Source organism: Anabrus simplex, chromosome 2 (assembly GCF_040414725.1).
Source record: "Anabrus simplex isolate iqAnaSimp1 chromosome 2, ASM4041472v1, whole genome shotgun sequence".
Classification (NCBI taxonomy): Eukaryota; Metazoa; Arthropoda; class Insecta; order Orthoptera; family Tettigoniidae; genus Anabrus; species Anabrus simplex.
Window position 1 is genome coordinate 675,679,480 of NC_090266.1, and position 15,654 is coordinate 675,695,133.

General features: G+C 39.9%; 1 protein-coding gene across 9 annotated transcripts in view; it reads right to left on the reverse strand.

Annotated features, from left to right (window-relative positions):
* The window catches only part of LOC136864355 (F-BAR domain only protein 2), a 573,880-nt gene that overhangs the window by 378,478 nt on the left and 179,748 nt on the right, over positions 1–15,654 (reverse strand). The window lies entirely within an intron of this gene.

The window sequence follows — 15,654 nt, forward strand, 5'->3', positions numbered from 1 at the left end:
AGACAATCTTTTCTTTTAAAAATAATGCAGAACTTACTAATCTCTTATACTTTTTAGAAGAATAAACAGGATTCTTAAGAACATTTTCAAAAATTAAGCAACTGTTACGAGGAAGACGAAATATTGGTTAGCACAAAACCCTTTGAGTTATGACAAATTAACAGCACATTAATAACTTCTCTATTTTCCTATCATGTAAGACTTAAATCATAGGGATACACATATTTCATGGCTTTATACTGATCATTTTATGCATAATTAGAACTTTTCACAGATTAAACCTTCCTAGGCTACAAGTACGGTGGACTGTGGTTAATTAGACATTCTATAATTTGAAAATTGGATAATTCAAATAAAAGTTTACTCCCCTTGAAATTTCCATTTTAATCACTGTAAAAAGTGTATTTAATTTTAATTTCCAAAGCTTAAATTTGGATAATTTGAAGTCAGGATTTTATCGCAAGTTAATTTTGTAACAGTTCCATGAACTGAAGCCTTAAAGTAATTCCCAAGAATTCTCTATTTTTATTTTAGCTTTCTAGTTATGGTCAGGTGGTCGCTATTGTTAACACACTTAACCTTTATCTCTGCAACTGTCTAGAGTGTAGGATCAGTACGGACTTCACCATCGCTCGTCTACCAACATCCGCACTTGGCCACCAGAAATCTTCCCCTTCCCCCAATCCTCAAGTCGTCAACCTTGGAATGTTAACCTTTTATCTTGCAGTGTGTTCAAAATTTTAAAGCGAGGTGCACACAGTAGTTCAGGGCCTCTCAAACGCCCAAAATCTCACACGTGCAAACTGCAGCACATAGTCCCTGTGCACAGTGCATCGGTCCCCCTCGGCTCGGCTCGGACCAACGCTTCGTCTCTGGGCTACTTGGCTAAGCTCGTCTGAACTTGGCTCGGATGGGGAGCGCTACAGAGCAAGTGAGGAAGAGGGAGACAGGTGGAGCGAGCGAGACAGGCGTGGGGAAAGAGAGAGACAGCGCTATTGCTCCAAATCGAGGAGTGGGGGTCTGCACTCTGGTCAACCAAGCAAAGTCATCTTTTGCACCGTGCACAGTGCATGCACATGAGAGGCCCTGCAGTAGTTTCACACTTGCAAAAAGTTGAAGTGCTAAGAGAAGTGGAAAGAGATGTACTGATGAAGACTGAAATTGCCAATTAGTATGGAATCTAACACCATGTCAGCATACATACATACATAATCATTATGGACTGTCATGCCTTTCAGCGTTCAGTCTGCAAGCCTCTGTGAATTTACTAAACGTCGCCACAATCCTCGATTTGCAACTAGTGTTGTGGCCTCATTTAGTTCTATACCTCTTATCTTCAAATAGTTAGAAACTGAGTCAAACCATCGTCTTCTTGGTCTATCTCTACTTCTCTTAACCTCCATAACAGAGTCCATTATTCTCCTGCGTAACCTTTCCTCCTCCATTCGCCTCACATGACCCCACCACGGAAGCCAGTTTATGTGTACAGCTTCATCCATCGAGTTCATTCCTAAATTAGCCTTTATCTCCTCATTCCAAGTACCCTCCTGTCATTGTTCCCACCTGTTTGTACCAGCAACCATTCTCGCTACTTTCATGTCTGTTACTTCTAACTTAAGAATAAGATATCCTGAGTCCACCCAGCTTTCACTCCCGTAAAGCAAAGTTGGTCTGAAAACAGACCAATGTAAAGATAGTTTCGTCTGGGAGCTGACTTCCTTCTTACAGAATACTGTTGATCGCATGTGCGAGCTCACTGCATTAGCTTTACGACACCTTGATTCAATCTCACTATATTACCATCCTGGGAGAACACACAACCTAAATACTTGAAATTATCGACCTGTTCTAGCTTTGCCTGTCTGGCCAGGTTATCCTGCTACGGTATGGAGTAGACCATACAGCCAGCGACTCAACGCCGAGTGTTGGGCGGCGGGAAAAAACCTGACACCCTAAAGGAGCCAACGGCTTATGGCGGAGGAGCTCCCTTAGGAGGGTGATGGTCCCTTAGTGGAGGAAATGCCACTAGAATCCATCAGGTAGCACCTGTACTTCATGTTAGGAGCGGCTACCAACAGCGTCTGTTCTCCATGTTAGGGGCGGCTGAGTCTACACCAGTGAAGGCAAGGGGAAACCACACTGGTATAAATTCCCAGGAAATCACTATGGCGAGAAATCAGAAAAAAACGGCCCCTAGTCCCGGGCAGCCCTTAAATGAGCGAGGGTGCTAAGAATCTCCCGGCTCAAATTAGTGAATTCCGCAATAAGAATGGGGACTTGGAACGTCGGAAGTCTCTATACAGCTGGCAAGCTCGACAATCTTATCAAGGGAATGGTTAGATTAAGAACACCATTAATGGGAATTAGTGAAATTCGCTAGTCTGGTGCAGGTAAATGTCATCGTGATGATGGTACATTCTATTACTCTGGTAGCAAAGATAATGATAAAGATCACAGAAATGGAGTCGGAATCTTTATAAATTCTGAACTTACAAAGTATGTCAGCAACTTTGTACCAATCTCTGATTGAATCATGTTATTACAGCTTTCATGCTCACCTTTTAACGTAAACATCTTGCAGATATATGCACCAACAGCGGACAAAAAGTATGATGACGAAGTAGAAACATTCTATGAACAATTTGGAACTGTTCTTAAAGACCTGAAGAAGGATGAAATAACTGTCATAATGGGTGATTTCAACGCAAAAATTGGTCAAGAGCGTCGTTCTGACTTGGTAGGCGAATTTGGGCTTGGTAAATGCAATGACCGGAGAGAAAAGCTGTACGAATTTTGTGTAGAATATCAAATGATTCTCACCAATACATGGTTCAAACTTCCAAAACGTCGTTTATACACATGGAAAACTCCTAAAGATGATCCTCAGAATCCTGACTCAACAAAGAACCAAATTGATTACATTCTGATAAATAAGCGTTTCAGAAATTCCATCAAAAGAGTCGCGGCATATCCAGGTACAGATATTTCCTTGGATCATAATCCATTGATAGCTAATGTAAGAGTTCGTCTGAACATCATGAAGAATAAGCCTAGAAGAAAGGTACTAAATACCCCTAATCTACAAAATTGTGAAACTCGGCAGAAAATTGCTCAGGATTTGAATAGGCATTTAAAAGAAATCAATACCAATAACTGTGAAACAGCAAATGATTTGTGGAATCAGTTTAAAAGTCAGGTAGAGGTACTTCTTCAAAACAAAGATCAAAAGATACATCCAATGAAGAAAAAGAAATGGATGACAAATGATATTCTTGAACTAATGGAACAACGAGATTAGTAAAAAATGATGCAGAGGAATACAAAAAATTACGCCAAATTAAGGAAAGAAATACGTGCTGCGAAAGAGAACTGGATGAAAGAACAATGTGTGGAAATAGAAATCTTTCAGTCTAAACATGATCTGTTCAATATACATCGAAAATTAAAGGAAATAGCTGGCATGTACAGAAAACATAACCTTTCTGTACTGGTTGATGCCACAAACAGGCCTATTATTAATGAAGAAGTTTTAAATACTTGGGAAAATTATCTGATAGAACTTTTCTGTGATCAGAGAGGTGAGGAAACTAACCAACGAGCTAATTGTGAAGGCCCTGACATTCTTAAATCAGAAGTGCTATATGCTGTGAAAGTTTCAAAAAGCAAGAAATCACCAGGTCCAGATAACATCCCTGTAGAACTTCTTAAAATGACTGACAAAGACAATATCCCATTCTTGATAAAGTTGTTCAATACTATATATAATACTGGAGACATCCCATCTGACTGACTTATCTACATTCATCACGTTGCCAAAGAAGCAAAAGGTATGATAAATTAATATACTTAGCATGGAAGGCTTATTTACCTTTATCGCTTAATTTTTTATTATTTTTTTTGGGATTAAGGGTTTTTATACATTCTTTACTTATTTAATGGATTTAATTTAGTAAAGTTAATAGAAGAATTGAACTTCTGTCTTATGTTTTCAAAACATATGCTTTCATAAGCTTAATAACTAATTTACTAGGTTATCTCAAATATAATATTCAGAACAGTCTAGATCAACAGCAAGAAGTGTTTGCTTGTTTCATTGATTTTGAAAAGGCATTTGACAGAGTACAACATCCAAAACTTGTAGAACTCCTAACGGATATAGGAGTTGACAGCAAAGATATCCGCATTATTGAAAATCTTTACTGGAGATAAAAGGCCGTTGTCCAAATTGGAAATCAAACTACAAACGAAATAGCCATCCAAAGAGGAGTTAGACAAGGTTGTGTTTTGTCTCCATTGTTATTCAACCTTTACTCAGATAAAATTTTCAAAACATCATTAGAAAATAAACAATATGGAATAAAAGTAAACGGTGGCATAATTAACAACATAAGATATGCAGATGATACAGTCATCTTGTGTGACAATATTGAAGGTCTCCAACTCCTGCTCAATAATATTAGTGCAGTACGTGAAGACATGGGACTAAAAATAAATGTAAACAAGACCAAGTTCATGATCTTCAGCAGACGTGCCAATGCTGAGGCAATGACAGATTGAGAGAGTAACCACTTTTAAATATCTGGGTGCCATTGTCACTGAACAACTTGACCCTGAGAAAGAAGTGAAACAGAGGATAGCAATAGCATGAAAAATATTTATAAAAATGAAATCTTTCTTTTGCAATGACTACTTAAATTTAAAACTTAAACAGAGGATAGTCAAGTGCTATATATGGTCAGCTTTGCTATATGGTGTAGAAACATGGACTCTCAAGAACATATCAGTGAAATGCTTGGAAGCCTTTGAAATGTGGATCCACCGTAGGATGCTCAGGATTTCGTGGGTTGCACGACTAACGAACCAAGAAGTACTCAGAAGGGCAAGAGCAAGTCGGGAACTCATTCAAACAATAAAACTCTGGAAGATCTCTTACCTTGGCCACATCCTTAGAAATGACCGTTACCTCATCTTACAGCGGATTGTACAAGGCAAAATACAGGGTCGAAGAGGTGTCGGGAGGAGGCGAACATCATGGCTTGGAAACATCAAAGAATGGACTGGAATTCACAGTGTTAAAAGACTTTTCCACCTAGCAAGAGATCGTACTGCATTCGCCACAGTGATCGCCAATGTCAGGGGGACCTGATACGGTACTATGAAGAAGAAGTTCTAGCTTTGTACCACCAATCTGACATTCAATTCTGTTGAATTTCTTACCTACTGACATCAATTTAGTCTTCGAAAGGCTAATTTTCATACCATACTCACTGCACCTATTTTCAAGATATTAGTCTGCAGGCTTTCAGCACAATCGGCCATTAAGACCAAGTCGTCAGCATAGGCCAGACTGCTTACTAAATTTCCACCTAACTGAATCCCTCCCTGCCATTTTATACCTTTCAGCAGATGATCCAGTCACACAACATGCATAAAGAAAATAAAAGATAAAATCACAGAAAGCTGGGTTTTACAAAATGCAGGAAAGAGGAAATGAATGAGAGGCAGTGAATCTCCCGATACTGACAAGTGTGTTTTAAAGTGTTTCAAACAGTCCTGAGATCATACAGTTCCATTAAGTGGCCCATTAGTGCATGCTAAGGAAGAAGAAATTGTTGAAAATTTAGGTATTGTTAATTTTAAAGTAAGCTCAGGTTGGTTTACTGGATTTAACAAAAGAAACGACAGTTGTTTTAAGAATGTGTGGTGAAAGTACTTCGGTTAACAAAGAAATGGTCAACAAGTAGTTAAATGAATTGTCTGAACTCATTGCAGATTATGAACCGAAAGACATCTTCAATGAGCGTAGATGAAACAGTTTTTTTTTTTTTAAGTACATGCCAGATAAAACATTTAAATTTAGAAGAAATACGCAGTGGCAGAAAAAACATTAAGGAAAAGGTAACGCTTCTAGTTGGGGCAAATATGGATGTGTCTGAAAAGTTACCGCTGCTAATGATATGGAAATCAGCAAAACCAAGATGATTTAAAACTGTTAAAAATCTTCCAGCATAGTACGAGGCTAACAAAAAAAAAAAAAGCCTGGATGTTTAGTGAACTTCTTGAAAATGGCTTGTTGCACCAGACCAAAAAAAAAGTATGGATCTAACAGGAAAATTTTTCTTTTTATTGAGAACTGCACAGCTTATAAACAAACTCGAGAGCATTAGGATAGTCTACTTTCCTCCCAATATGACTTCAGCTGTGCAGCCAATGGATCAAGGATTAATACACAATTTGAAACATTTTTATCGATGACATGTTATTAAAATCCTGGACAGCGACACAAAACAAACTAAAATCGATCTGTTAAATGCTACTCGAATGTTACACAAAGCTTGGAAGCAGATAACAGAACATACAATTGCATACTATTTCCATAAAGCAGGTTTCTAAAATAAAAAAAATAATGCAGTAATATTTCCAGAAGAACTAGAAATGCATGTGAAATGTGAGCAATGGCAAGAAGTAGTGACTAATGTAAGTTATGATGTGTATTAAGTTGTTGACACTGAAGTTGCAGTATGTAGAAATCTGATACAGGAGAAGATTCTGCAAGAAGTGCTACAAAATTCCAATTCTTCCGATAATGAAGAGGAGAGCAGTCATGACGACATAAAAGAGCCTATACTGACAATGTCTGGAGCTTTCAAAATGGTAGAAAGTTAAGATTTTTTGAAACTCAGTCAAATGTTTATGATGACAGGTTTCAAGCTTTCAATGCAGTTGAAGATTTTGTCTTAGCAATTCTAAAACCAAACCAAAAAATATATAACCTATTTTAAGTGAAAAATGGAATTAGTGTATTGTTCACAGGCCAAATTATGTGTAAATACTGCAAAGGTGGTTGTTTTACTAGTGCTTATACAGCATATTTTTGTGTGAAAACTTTCATCTACAGTACAGGACAATATGGCAGCTGTTAAGGTATGGTAGAATGCATAATACTGTAATAATTACCATTTAATCTTGACTACCACCCACACTTTTATTGTACAGAAATATTCCTCCTTAAATTCGGGTGCGAGTCATATTCAATTCTTTCGCATCATGGTCTCGTAATACATTGTTCTGAAGATGAATCAACACAGCAACAGCAGTTTCACGTCATACGACTTGGCAACGGCTGAAATCTCGCTCCGTCACTAACTTCTGCATTACCGGAACCACATGGTGAGGCAGTCGATTAATACTTTGTGTTCTGAGGGAACAAGCATCAGTGGTAACAACTGATGAATTCAAAAAAGCATTTGCGGTTATTTCCTGTGAGTGAGAAACTTAAAGTTGTAAAAGAAGCTCGAACTATTGGAAATCGTGCCGCCGGCAGAAAATATAATTTTGATGAATCTTGTATTCGCGATTTGAGGAAAAAGGAAATGTTATTCAAAACTAACGGTGATCATAGAGTTTTCCGAGGGCAGAGTGCACAGTTTCCTGAAATTGAAGAACGGCTTTATAAATAAGTGACTGAAAAACGTGAACTAGGTTATGGTGTATCGACTGAAATGTGTCAACTAAAATCATTAGAGATCGCAAAGGAACTTAGAAAAGAGGGTCTTACAGCAAGCCGTGGGTGGGTAAGGAACTTTTATCGAAGAAACTGAATGTGTATGCGAAGACGTATATCAATATCACGTCTTTCTGTTCCCTAATACGAAAAGTTTACGACCTTTGATCTCCATGCTAATCGTTTGCAGAGGCAAAATTGCTATTTGCTTTCTCAAATTGGGAATGCTGATCAGATGCCCGTTTATTTTCAAATACCACTAGACAATACCGTTTACATTAAGGGCTTTAAAACTGTTTCTATCAGGACAGGTGGTAACTAAAAGCAACGCTGCACGGTAATGTTATGCATATTAGCTGACCAAACCAAACTTCCTCTGGTTCTGAATAGAAAAACACTCCCGAAAAGCAATTTGCTGTCTGTTATTTTCGTTCAAAGTCAAGAATGCAGCTGCATGGATAGTGAGGACTGGGCGAAGTGTGTTCGGCAACATCGAGCAGGAGCTTTATTGCAGAAGTGCCTGCTGGTGCTAGACATTTATTGCGGGCATACTACAGATGCCGTCAAGGAATTGATATGTAAAGGAAAAACTGATCTGGCAATAATTTCAGGGGGGCTGACCTCTATGCTACAGCCATTGGATATTTGTGTGAACCGGCCCTTCAAAGCTGCATTGAAACAGCTCTACACCGAGTGGATGGCATCTGCAGGCGATCACGCACAGACACCAACTGGATGAGTGAAATGACCCGAAGTGGAACTTCTGTGCAAATGGATAAAGACTGCATGGGGATGGCATTTCCGACGAGTTGGTGAGGAAAAGTTTCAAGAAATGTGGAATTTCAAATTCTATGGGTGGTGGCGAGGACGACTATATACAGGAAGGTGACAGTGATAAAAATTCCGATAGTGGTAGTTTTGATGATGTTCGATTGTGACTGATTTGTACACTGAACTAGGTTTATTTCTCACTGTCGTGTTTTTAGTGTTTTTATTACTTGTGAAGTGTTTTAAATTAGCAATTTCGTGACATTTGCAGAAATTTAAAAAACTGGTAGTAAATACTTTTTTTTTCAAATTTTGTCATTAGAAATTCAGGTGTGCATGTCTTGCTCAGTTGCATATGGTTTTTGGGATTATACAGTAATCATTACAATTAATTTATGTTATGTATTTATACAGTAGCCAGCCGTGTGGTGTAGGGGTAGTGTGCTTGCCTCTTATCCGGAAGCCCCGGGTTCAATTCCCGGGCAGGTCAGGGATTTTTACCTGGACCTGAGGGCTGGTTCGAGGTCCACTCAGCCTACGTGATAAGAACTGAGGAGCTATCTGACGGTGAGATAGCGGCCCCGGTCTAGAAAGCCAAGAACAATGGCCGAGGGGATTCGTCGTGCTGATCACACGACACCTCATAATCTGCAGGTCTTTGGGCTGAGCAGTGGTCGCTTGGTAGGCCAAGGCCCTTCAAGGGCTGTAGTGCCATGGGGTTTGGTTTGGTTTGGATTTATACAGTACTGTTACTAGATTAGCATTAAAATAGTAATTCTTGGTCAATTCGAATTTTGGATAATTCAAGTTTTTTTCTGATTCCCTTGGAGTTCGAGTTAAAAAGAGTCCACTGTATAATGATTTCAGCTGAAAGTTTTTCAAGATTGTCTATCTTAGAATACAGAAAAATGGCCAGCTTTATGCAAACTATTATTTCTTAAAATTACCAAAAAATGACAAATATCTAAAATATTTCAGTAATGGCATTATTTTAGATTTATATATAGGCGTACATGTTAGTGTAACTGCAAAAACAATGCTCTGGAGCAGATAGAGGTTGTTCAAAACAAATGAGCTATAGCACCATTTAGTGTAAATTGAGTAAAGCATAGAGAATCAAAAAGGAAAAAGGTGGGGTGATGATAGTAGTAGCAGCAGCAGCAGCATTATTAATCAGATATTCATGCAGAACAAGAAAAGAATCACTCATATTTTTGAACTCATTGTTACGGAAAGAAATCTAGAACTGCTCAGGATCCATAAGTATTTTGGTCAAGCAATTCAAGTTCCAATCATCACTGTTAAAGAAGTCTTAGTCATGGAATTTACATTTCTCTTCTGATGACACGGAACAAGTATCTGCGAAACACGAAGAAAATCTTCTTTGACATGGCAAAATCTCAAAAGATTGTCATGTCTAAGAATTCTTTTTCATTACTTCAGAGGTAAAATAGCTTATTACTCATAACTATAGAAATCAATGGGCTAAATCTAAAAATCACCAGAGCTTCTTGAATGTAATTTAAAGGATGTTCATAAGAAACAAGTTACCATAATAATTCTAACATATTTAATATCAGCTAAAAATATTACTGGATAATGGATAAAATGTTGCACCTGAAATTGTTTCACACAATCGAAGAAAAATACAAATATCACGAAAAGCCTCACATGAAGTCCATGAAGTTCCTTTCCACATTCCATGAAATTAGTACCCGTTCTGGTACCCTACTTGAAATTCCAGTAAGTCAAACGAATTCCGACAATCATACCTTTTTAGTTACTGCATCGAGACTCTGGAACACACACCCAATGGACATTCGGCACCTTACTTCCTGTCATAAATTCAAATCTGCCTGCTGAAAGTTTTTCCTGGGAACATAAAACTGAGTTGTGCGTATGTTGTGTGAATGGGCTTTCTTCATTATTTATTATTCTTCTTTCTTCGTTATGCCCGTTTACAGAGCGCGTTGGAACTTGTTAGCTTGATGATTGTTTTCCTTTCTTCTTCTCCTCCCAAAATCTCTTCATGAACTCGCTATGCTGTTTCTTGCGTTCTTCCGTCCATTGTTTCCCTGTGGTTCTTTTAGCCTTTTCCGTGAACATGTGCTTTGCAACCAGATTCCCAAAAGCCTTGCGATCCCTGATGACATCTTCTGTGATGTTCATTTCTTTTAAGTACTGCTTTATTTCCTCAAACCAGTTTATTATGACTTTCTTTGAATTAATTATACCAAGCAATCTTTTTGCATATCTAGTGTCGTCCATTCTACAGATGTGGCCATAGAATTTCAATCGTCTCCTACGTACGGTATCGGTGAACTTGTCGATTGCTTTGTACAAATCTACAGTTTTCCTTTTGATCCATATACCATTTACATGAGTGGGGCCATATATTTTCCTCAGAATTTTTCGTTCTTGTTTTTCAATTTCCTCAATTTTAGAGTGGCCTCCTAGAGATGTGGTTTCTGAGGCATACAAGGCTTCCGGAAGAACAACAGTCTTGTAATGCCGAAGTTTTGCATTTCGTGACATCACTCTTATTCTAGTGGTTCCATGTTATTCGGTATGCCTTCAGAAGTTTGGTGACTCTTTCTAAATTAGCTTTCCTGTCCAATCCGGACGGTACAATGATTTCTCCTAGATATTTGAAGGAAGGGACCTGTGTGATTATTCCATAATTTGTCTGTAGTGGGGATCTTTGGATATTCTGGTGTCCATTAGCCATGATATGAGTCTTCTCATACGATATTTGGAGGCCTGTCTTTGATGCTATCTCATGCAACTTCTCTATGGCATACCTGGTTTCTTCACTAGTCTTGGTAAAGATAGCTAGATCATCAGCAAAAGCTAGGCACTTCACGTTAATTCTTTGTCCCCGAGTACCAATGTTTATACCTTCGATTTATTTTCCCCATTCCCTGATGACTTTGTCTAACACTAAGTTAAAAAGGATTGGGGAGAGGCCATCTCCTTGTCGAACTCCTGTATGCACTTCAAAAGGCTCTGATAGTTCACCTAGAAACTTCACTTGAGATGTTGTGTCTGTGAGAGTCTGGCGATTAATTCTGTGGTCTTCTTGTCCACAATGAGCTCTCCTAGGATGTCTATAACAGTTTGTCTGTCGATAGTGTCATACGCCTTCTTAAAGTCTACAAAGGTGACAAATGTGGTGGTAATGCGGCGTATCCTTATTATTATTATTATTATTATTATTATTATTATTATTATTATTATTGTCACATTAATTGCCGTACTGATATGTAGGCCTAACTTCAAATTATCTGTCCATAGTATTATTTCTTTTTAGAATTTCTGTCTTACTTTTATGTTTACATTTTTAAATTTTATTGTCTATAGTGGTTAAGTGTAAGAGAGGGCTGTGAGCCCTAACTTCGCCACAAATGTAAGTCAGGAATTTTCCCATTGTAGCTATGGTCTGTTGAAGATCATCATCCAACATTCACAACACCACAAATATATTTAAAACATTTTTTGATGTCTTTACTCACTCAATGTTTCACACATGCTCTAACATGGCAAATGATCCTACACTCAAGCTCCAGGTACCATACTCTTTATTCTTGATGATGATGCTTGTTGTTTAAAGGATCCTAACATCTAAGGTCATCGGCCCCTAATGGAACGAGATTGATGATGATGATGATGATGATGATGATGATGCTTGTTGTTTTAAGGGGCCTAACATCTAGGTCATCGGCCCCTGATGGTACGAAATGAGACGAAATGCAATGAAAAAATAAAATCCAAAATCCTCCACTGACCAGAATTCGAAGCGTGAGGACGAAAATGAATGGATGGATATGAATTTAAAACAATCAGCGGAGCCGACCCGCAATCCCTCAGTCTCAGACACTGATGGAAAACAACAGTAATACTCACCAAGGGACTGCTTCTATAGCACAATACTGAATCCATGATGCTTGCAAGCTAAAGGGGTCCAAAATATAGGTCATCGGCCTCTCATAATGGTACTTATCACTTGGAAAGTAGAACCATGGTATTTGTCATGGTGCGATACTAATCAAAAGTATCATAGACTTGCGGTATTCCACACTTTATGGTACTACTGACAGGTTATGAAATTCACACATGTAATACAGACCTATGGTGTTCTGCACATAGCGGCGCCATTTACAGGCAACGCAAACCTATGGTTTTCATCACATAAGTGTACTAACCACAGGGACTCGTACTATCCCGTGGTGTTCCTTATATAGTGGGTACTAACCATAGGCAAGCCAGAACCCTGGTGTCGCTCATATAGTGCTACTAATCACAGGTACTGTAAAAGCCTGCGAGCTACTAATCACAAATCTATTTGGTACCTAACATACTGGTACTACACGCAAGTAATAGCAATCCATGGTGTTCCCCGCATGGTGGTACTAATCACAAGTAGTTTCATGGTTCTAATCCAATCATCCCTTGGTCGCCCCTTTTAGTCGCCTCTTACGATTGGCAGAGGATACCATGGGTGTATTCTTTGTCTGCGTCCCCCCCCCCCACAGGGGGTTGTGTGTTTGGTCGGTGAGGGGTATTTTATTTCCCTCAAGTCTGCCGGCAAGCCGGTTAGGACCCCCCTATCCGCCACATGGGAGTATCACCTCTCCCCCTGCTACGCCAGTGTAGTAGGTTCGTGGGGAACGAGATTGACGACATATTATGATATGATAAATAAAATTTTAAAATCTGTCCACTGACTGGAGTTTAAAAAAAGAAATGGTGATGAAAAATGATTATGAGATTAAAACAATCAGTGGATCTAATTCACAATGCCTTAATTTCTAAGAAAATATTAGAGAAAAGGCAGGTGACAAAGGAATAAGGCATTGCCTGGAAGTACTTTCTTTTTTGCTAGTGGTTTTACGTCACACTGACACAGATGGTCTTATGGCGACAATGGGATAGGAAAGGCCTAGGAGTTGGAAGGAAGCGGCCGTGGCCTTAATTAAGGTACAGCCCCAGCATTTGCCCGGTGTGAAAATGGGAAACCACGAAAAACCATCTTCAGGGCTGCCGACAGTGGGATTCGAACCCACTATCTTCCGGATGCAAGCTCACAGCCGCACGCCACTAACCGCATGGCCAACTCGCCCGGTCCTGGAAGTACAGATATATATAAAATTCAAGTTAGAAGATACAACAACACATTAAAATATGCCAACACGAACTAAAATGAAGTCAATGGGATAAAAGCGCAGTTAACACAAATACACTAGGACAAAGTACATCATTACACACGATAAAAAAGATCATTATCCCTCATAAAATGGATGACGAGGTCTGCTGACTGCTCATCATCTCGCAGGATGAGATAGACTGTACTCGGGAGGTTAAGCCTAAGGCGCAGATCAACCAGGTCCACACACTCCGTAAGGACGTGCACGGTAAGACGATCGCCACAAATACACACTGGAGGGGGTTCTCCATTCAGTAAATAGAAGTGCGTTAGTATACCGTGGCTGATCCAGGGACAACATAATACCACTGCTTCCCTCCGAGAAGCCCGAAGGGAAGTCCTCCATACCTGTGTTGTTCCTTTTATCGCTCTCAGCTTATTTGGAAGTGGTATGGCGAGCGAATATCACTTGCTGGAACCTTGTAATGCAACGGGGGCAGTGTAACTGCCTCTTTGGCAGCCTTATCTGATAACTCATTTCCCTCTACACCCATGTGGCCTAGGAACCACATGAACGTGAGTCTAGTGCCGCATCCGAACACCCGGCCAGCAGGTCCTGGATCTGCTGCAGCAGGGGGTGCCGAGGGAAACAGATATCAATAGACTGTAGTGAGCTTGAGGAGTCAGTACACAGAAGAAAGTGTCAGTGCTCATCGGACAGTGCGTACTGCAGAGCTTCACAGATAGCATACACACTACAGGTTTCCAGGAGAGCAAAAACAACCTATCATTGTCGACAACGAACGCACAGCCCACCTTCGCTCCTGCCTTGAACCATCCATGTAAACAAAGACTGAACCTGGATACCAGCCAACAACGGACAGAAAGAGCCTTCGATAAATCAAAAGGTCCATGCTTTTCTTTGGGCCAGTGTACAGATCCAGGATTAGTTCAGGTCATCGTATTATCCACAGAGGTACCCCACTTGGTTGTTGTCTGACAAGGCAGGAAACCGAAGGTACATCAAACATTCTGCAACTGCTATCCAAGCGTATTCCAATCGGCCGCGTTGCTCGAAGATGAGCATCGTACAGCGGACAGTTTCCATTGTGAAATACGCAAAGATAGCTTGGGTGAAGTGGCATCTGTGGCAGATTTGCAGCATAGGACAGAAGCATTTGCTGGCGCCTCAGGCGTAAAGGCGGCACACCAGATTCAGCGAGCAGGCTAGCAATGGGGCTTGTACGAAAAGCACCCATCACCAACCGAACCCCGCTGTGGTGGATGCTGTTCAGTTTCGCGAGGACGCTTTGCTTTGCTGATCCATATGCTGCACTGCGGTAGTCTAACCTGGATAATATATGTGCTTTATAAAATCGTAGGAGCACCATGCGGTCGGCACCCCAATTAGTGCTGCTAAGAAATTTCAAGATATTCAACTTCTTGGTGCATTGCAATTTCAACTGCCGCACATGTGGCTCTCACGATAATTTCCAATCGAAAAGGAGCCCAAGAAATTGGTGTCAACTACAGGAAGGGCAACATTCCCTAAGAAAAGCTCAGGATTCCCACGAAGGGAGCGCTTCCAGCAAAAGTGGACTACAGTGGACTTCTCGCTTGAAAACCAAATTCTAAAGTCCACCGTCCACCCTCCTAGTAGCTTGCTGTAATTGCCGCTCTGCGATTGCCATATTTTCTTTATTCTTGCAAGAACGTGTACTCCTATATAGAACTACCAGGCACAGTATTAACACAAACATCACGTCACCTGAACAAACCTGAACTCGCTCATCTGGACCATGATATGAAATTCAAGGAAATTGATGTGCTGGCTACCACTAACAGTTATGTGCTCATTTACATTTCATCGTAATAAGTAATCAATCCCAGTACTGGTCAGCTGCCGTGAAGTTCCTCCAAGTTTGGCGGTCTTTCACTGTTGTCTTCACTGTCACATAGATCTCTGCTCAGTGTCACACAGATCTCTGCTCCTCTATCATTCAACATTTGTTCAATGAAGCTGTATCTCGGTCACCCACATGATGTCTTTCCTTCAATGAAACATTCTGCTATCACCTGTATAAATTCTGAATGGCACATCACATTTCCCCCCATGACAAATGCTTTGGACAAGTTATGAGAAGTTTGTTTTGATGAATGACAGACGTGGTAAACTTGTGCCTTTTTGGTACTTTTATTATGTTAAGGTTCACAGTATGGAGAGACTGAACCTGTTTGT